The sequence below is a fragment of the Trachypithecus francoisi genome, unplaced genomic scaffold, assembly GCF_009764315.1.
Source record: "Trachypithecus francoisi isolate TF-2019V2 unplaced genomic scaffold, Tfra_2.0 Contig01474, whole genome shotgun sequence".
NCBI classification, from domain to species: Eukaryota; Metazoa; Chordata; class Mammalia; order Primates; family Cercopithecidae; genus Trachypithecus; species Trachypithecus francoisi.
The window spans coordinates 17,459,996-17,467,302 of NW_022681435.1; the positions used below are offsets into that span (position 1 = coordinate 17,459,996).

General features: G+C 38.3%; 1 pseudogene; it reads left to right on the forward strand.

The window, feature by feature from the left end:
* Positions 1–2,172: 2,172 nt before the first annotated feature.
* Positions 2,173–3,156, forward strand: LOC117098929 (annotated as a pseudogene).
* Positions 3,157–7,307: the final 4,151 nt, after the last annotated feature.

Consider the following 7,307-nt stretch of genomic DNA (forward strand, 5'->3'; position numbering starts at 1 on the left):
TTTTCTAAAATCAGAGGGGATGGATGCTGTGGCAAGGGACAGGAAGAAGAAATGCCCTGGCACATAATCTCCTCCAACTGCCCGAGGCGACCTGCCGCCATCTTGACCTTTCTTTCCTTGGGTTTCGCCATTTTGAAGAATCCAGGCATCTCCTAGGCACATGAAACATTCTTGGTTTTTTCCTTCATTCCCTGTTCCCTTGGCTTACTTTTTGGTGCAAGCATATTTTGCAGCTCCCAGGAGATAGGGATCCTCCCTGCTAAACATTCTGGAAGACACAGAAAAGTTGAGAAATTAAATCATCCAGTGGTAACGACACTCATAAACTCATTTCTTTATTCACTACGAATGTTTTGCAGCTGCTCCCACTCTGGTTCTGGCACTGAACGCGTCAGTGGATCTTCATGAATCGGGGTATCCTAGATCTCTTTATATCTTTAGTTTTACATTTCCAGGATATTGTCACAATTTCATTTCTCCAACTCTTAAATTTAATTATTCATTTAGCAACCATATTTTCAGTTCTTCTTAATTTATTATGGCAATTTTATTTTTAATATCCAAGAGCTCCTTTCCACAGCCTATTGTCTCATGACAATGTATATACTGTTCCTTCCCCTAAAATGTTCCAAAGTTATTAAGTGAAAGGTTGGAAATGATCTGGGAAGTCTGCCCTCAGTGTGTTGTGCTCTATGACATGCTGCACTGAAGCTGTGGTTCATAGACCTTTACAGGTATGCTCAGACTTTGAACCCTATTCTCCATGCAGAGGGGCCTCAGTAAAGTATTATATACTGTGTCCCCACCAAATCTCACCTTGAATTTTAATATTCCCCACATGGTCCTTGGGAGATACTGTTATACTTAGAGGTTTTGTTTCATTTTTAGGAAACTTATTTTTATAAAATCATTAATGTTTCCTGTGAGTTTTAATCTCCTTTCTGCAGAGAGGTAGGTTCTTCTTTCATGTCGCAGTGTTTCCTCAAATGGCCAGAGAGTCTTCTTTGCTCATTCATATTTAAGAACAGGGCAATGCAAAGGCAATTGCTAAGTACAGAAGTCAAACTTAGTGACTCATGAGCTTTAAAGGGTGAAGATCTGGAGAAATGTCTAAACACTAGCCTTCATTTATTTAGAACAGAGTTTCTTATTTCTTCCTGAGTATTATTTCTTGAAAGAATAATTCTCCAATTCTTGTCCAGGGTGGTATGTCCCCAGGCACTCAGTTTTTGTGAAGGTATGGAATGTGCTATCTCTTGGGTGAGTTTTTGATTATTTCTGCCTGAACACATCAACTTGGAACCATGTATTTTCTGGCTCCTCAGTCTCTTAGAGTTGCAGTCCTATGAGTTCTCTGGGATATAGTTCCTCTAACTTGTTTCATCTATTGTCCTCCTCCGTTTGTTTTTTGAATTATAGACATGTGTAAAACTATCTTATAGCCTGATTTTCTTCAATTTTTATGTATCATTATGAGTTTATAATAAACATACCTCATAATTTCACATGATTTCATGGTATCTTGGAGGCAAGAAGAGATGCTCATATGTGGTTGGTCTGGCATCCTAAACTGGAAGTTTTATTTATTAAATATGTCACTTGAAGATTACTTAAATTTGTATTTATTTACTGTTCTTAATGATTAGAAATATTATTACCAAGTAATGATTTTGCTTTAGAAATGTGGTTATCAAATTCATCCAGAAAATAAATCAGGTTTTGGTTTAATACTAAAATAACAATTTGTACAGATTTCAGATTAAATGCCCTTGAAAAAGTTTATATATCTTTATGCTGCAAATTTCAGCCTCCGATTCTCAACGTACAGACTGGTGCGTAGAAAAGACAGAAAGACAAGTGAGTTCACAGAAAGACAGTAATAGCCTGTAATCCCAGCACTTTGGGAGGCCGAGACGGGCGGATCACGAGGTCAGGAGATCGAGACCATCCTGGCTAACACGGTGAAACCCCGTCTCTACTAAAAAATACAAAAAACTAGCCGGGCGAGGTGGCGGGCGCCTGTAGTCCCAGCTACTCGGGAGGCTGAGGCAGGAGAATGGCGTGAACCCGGGAGGCGGAGCTTGCAGTGAGCTGAGATCCGGCCACTGTACTCCAGCCCGGGCGACAGAGCGAGACTCCGTCTCAAAAAAAAAAAAAAAAAAAAAAAAAAAAAAAAAAAAAAATAGTTCTTCTGGGTCTTTCAATGGCAACAGCACCAATAATAGCATCAAACAATTGACTCTACCCAAGCTCTCTTCCTTCTGATTGGAGCATCTATCTCTCTTTTATTATTGCTCTGCTGCTTTGACTGAGCTCAAGTAGTTTTCACAATATGTACAGCAGTTCTTACAATGATAACTTTTGCTTTTCTTCTTCTCCTGATGTGCCAGTATTTAACGAGACTCTGTTCACATCAGAAAAAGATTTCCCTGGGTTTCCGTGGATATTTCACTACTGCTGAGTTGTTGTTATTATCTCTGTCTGTCATGCTCATCCTTATCTGGGTTCTCACTGGCCATTGACTTCTCATGGACGTCACTGTAATTGCCTTTGTCTGCCTGCTGGGTCTCAAAGTCCCCTGTCTGCTTCTCCCAGGGCTTTTAATCTATGATGTCTTTTGGGTATTTTTCTCAGCCCACATCTTTAATAGCAATGTCATGGTGAACATGGCCATGGCAGCTGGCTGAAAATCCCCTTTACGTTCTGTTCTGGAAGCTCAACCTGGGGCCTGGTGTTGAGCATGATGTTCCTCGCCTGTCTCTGCCTGGAAAACTGATCTTCCCACATTCCACTGGGAGCCACTTCCTCATGTTGGGCATTGGAGAGATTGTGATGCCTGGTCGTCTGCTATGCTTTGACTTTCGCTATGACAATTACAAAAAACAAGCCCGTGGGGACTCCTGTGGTGGTCCTGGACCTGCCAACATCTCTGGGCTCATGCAGAAGGTCTTTTACTTTCACTGCACCCTCATGGGATACTTTGTAGATCTGCTCACTGCTACTGTGGCCTCTCACATTCACCAGGCCCCCCAGCCTGCTGCCATTTATTTACCTTATTGCCACTCCCCACGATGTATTTAAAGGGTGAGCTCCGGTGGATGTGGTCTAAGCTATTCCACTCCAAGACCAGTAAGCTCCCGATTCCTGGAAGTATGATGGATCACACAGAAAGTGACCAGATGCCCATGATAGTCCTTTTCTCTCAACTTGTGGTTTTGTTTCCTCTCAGAACTGGCCTGGTATTCAGAGATATACCTGTTAAAGGAACTGCTGGGTGACTGGGTTTCACATTTAAAAGGAGCTTGTTTGCAGGACAGAAGTGCTGGAGCCCTGTCCTTCCCTTTCTGCAGATGTAGAGGTGGACACCCTTCTAGAGAGACAGGCCCCTCCCTGGTGCTGCTTCCTCCCTTTTTTTTATGGGTCTGTGCTACATGGTTACTTTGCGGTAGAGAGAGATGTGACTGTTTCAAAACTGAAAACAAGGAGTTGTTCAGACCTTTTGACCACTAAAAGGATGAAAAAAATTAGCAAACCAAAATTCCCTCAATGAACCCTCAAAAACTTTGGCACCAGTTTCCCATGGAGATTCTTCTTTCCTATTTTTTGATTTATTACATATTTTCTGTGGTATGAATGCTTTCTTTCTTTTCTTTTGTTTTTGAAATTTTTTTTTATTAGACCAGAAAACTGATCAAATCTAAATCTGGACAAACTAGAAATAGAAAGTTTGGATGATAGCAATACACTCTATAGACACATTCTAGCATCACTTCCACTTACCAGGTATCAGAGGATCGTGGTGCCTGCAAATGCGTGCTCCTACACTCCAACACACAATTACCCAAGACTCGGTAATTTATAAAGGAAAGAGGTTTAATTGACTCACAGTTCCACAAGGCAGGGGAGGCCTCACAATCATGGTGGAAGGTGAATGAAGAGCAAAGTTACATCTTATATGATGGCAGGCAAGAGAGTTTGGTGCAGGGGAACTTCCGTTCATAAAACCATCAGATCCTGAGAGACTTACTACCATGAGAACAGTATGGGGGAAACTGCCCTCATGATTCCATTATCTCCACTTGGCCCCACTCTTGACATGTGGGGAATATTAAAATTCAAGGTGAGATTTGGTGGGGACACAGTATATAATACTTTACTGAGGCCCCTCTGCATGGAGAATAGGGTTCAAAGTCTGAGCATACCTGTAAAGGTCTATGAACCACAGCTTCAGTGCAGCATGTCATAGAGCACAACATACTGAGGGCAGACTTCCCAGATCATTTCCAACCTTTCACTTAATAACTTTGTTACTTGTGGCCAGGTTTTTGCACTCATCTCATAGGGGTTCATAGGATTTAATTAAGGTAATTTTTATCACATGGCTTTAAGTTGTTTTTTCAAAGTAATGTCAAATAGGACATCATTTGATTATCCAGGGAACTCAATTATTGATACAAGTTAGCTTTTTCTCTGAAACAGAAATGGACACTCAATGACACAACAATAAAATTAAAATAAAAAACTATATAAAAATAAAAATTCACCAAGAATTATTATTTATATTTAAAATTAGCTCAATCCCATGACATGCGATGGAAGGTAAATATAAATCAAATCATGATCTCTTAAGTAAATAGAGAAGTAAAAGCACTTATTATTTGCCTATAAAAGTTGAAGTTAGATGAGGGAACCATTTACCCGATGCTCCAGAAAAGTCCTTGCTAGGTGCTTAAAATAGGACTGTAAGAAATATGTGAGAGAGACAGAGAGAAAGATTGTAGAACAGAATCTGAAATAGATACATGCTATTCCTTTCAAAATTTTCTGCTGCAATGTTATTTTTAGACAGAATTACCATTTACAATTTTGTAATTCCTGTTTATAGTGTTTCTCAAATGATTATATAAATAAGTTTAAAGTAGAATTATTTTAGAAAATTGGGGTAAATCACTCTCAGAACAATTAGGTCTTCAATATTTATGTAACAGCTAACTCTAGAGTATTCCAGTATTCCCCCAAAAAATCCATTAAAGTAGGGAGCCATTTGAAAATATTATATAACAATGGAAAAACCAAAGGATATGTTTTTGGGGATTAGTGGCAACTGACAAAATAATTGACAAAAGATGTAGTAATAAACCATAATGCCAATAATATAACCTTATTTACAAGAGTCTGATATGATGGTAAATGCAATTATTCTCAAAATTTTAGACAGGAATAACTAAAAACATTACCATCTCTCTTTAAAAAACAAGAAAAACAATTTAGAAAGGGAAAGCAAAAAATGTCCAAATGTAGATTATAGTGTGAATAAAAAATTGTAAATACTATATAGCTCTACTGGATTTTGAAAATAGAATAATAACTTGTTAATTTCTCATTGTCCTATCTTAGTGTGTGTAAAATATTATCATTCTCCAATTCATTTTCAGACAGATTTTGAATAGTGGCCTAAATATCCCTAATTGTGCTGGCTTATATTTTATGTCATTGTAGGGAAGAAACAGTATATACATTTCCTATTGCTGCAGAACAAATCAGGAGAAATGTAGCACCTTAACACAAATTTAGCATCCCACAGTTTCCATAGGTCAGGAGCCTCGCTTGTTTTGGATAGGCCTTCTGCTCAGTGTCTCATAAGGCAGAAGTGGGTCCCAGCTGGATATATCCTCATCTGGAGGCTCTATTAAGGAAGAATCCACTTCTGAGCCCTCTCAAACTGTTGGCAGAATGCATTGGCTACTATATGACGTAAGTCCCTGTTTTCTTGGTAGCTGTTGGTTGGGAATGCTCTTAGCTCCTAGCGACTCGCGGGTCCTTGGCATGTGGTTTCTCCATAAGCCCCACCCACAATATGGCAGCCTTCTTCAGTGCCAGCAGCAGATTCTCCCTCATGCTCTAAATTTCCTCCTTCAGATAAAGCCAGGCCCACTCAGGATAATTTTTGATGAACAGAAAGCAAACATATCTGGTGTCTTAATTTCACAAATATTCTATTATTTGAATATTTCTTTTCTTTTTTTTTTGAGACAGCGTCTGGCTCTGTCACCCAGACTGGACTGTAGTGTGCGATCTCAGCTCACTGTAAGCTCTGCCTACCGGTTCCCGCCATTCTCCTGCCTCAGCCTCCCGAGTAGCTGGGACTACAGGCGCCCGCCATGACGCCCGGCTAATTTTTTGTATTTTCAGTAGAGACGGGTTTCACCGTGTTAGCCAGGACGGTCTTGATCTCCTGACCTCGTGATCCGCCCACCTCGGCCTCCCAAAGTGCTGGGATTACAGGCATGAGCTATATTTGAATTATTCAAAAAAGAATATTGGGGTCTATCTCAAAATTTTACTGCCACAGCCTGAGTAGGGTAATTGTAACCTTAAAAAGATTTGGATATATACCCAAAGCAAATAAAAATAGTTTTGTGAAATTCAAGAGTGACACATTCATCAAAATAACTGACAAAAATTAAAGTATAATTTATAACCCCAAATTTATATGTTTAAAGAATATAGTAAAGCTTAGAAGTATAGCTTTCAATTTAGTATTTAAAATATATTTTTAAAAAAATGGGAATTGATAAATTCATATCTCAATGAGGTAAAATCATTACAGAAGTAAATTCCCTAGTGGGAAAATTTTTATAATTCATATTTTGATAAATTGTTTATCTTCTTGCATCACTCTGGTAACCGGTGTTCAAAATGGTAATAGGAAAACTAAAGACTGTAGAATCTAGTCCTCCAGCATATTTATCTATTTAAGAAAACAAAATGTTATATTTTATTCTAAAATACTACATGATAATAATGACTCTTTAACTTAGGTAATTGAATATTTAATCCATTGATATTCTTAAAATGTTTCTTTCCAAACAGACTACTTTTTTTTCAGTTTGGTCTTCTTTCAAATGTAACCATACTGTTATTTTTTTGTTTCTGCATTTTTATATTAATTGCAGTTTATTAACCAATATTGATAAGCATTTCAATGGGTATCAAGATCATTTGATTTGAGAAGCATTAAATCACCCGTTTATTAAGAAATGTTTCTCTTATAACATACAATGTATGTTACTTTAAATAATTTGTTGGGATTTTTAACATGCTACATGAAAAGAATAGCACAAAAACATGAACTTGATTAACCCATGACAGCTTATTCTCATGTTCTGTATTCCATGGAGAAATGCTGCCTTCCATCCATATTCTGTGTCTAGTTCATGTTCAATAAAATCAAATGTGGCATTGCTTGGTGTCACTGAGCCATGTAGGTGCCTGGGTGGATGCCTGATCAAAAAAGCTGCTAGGAA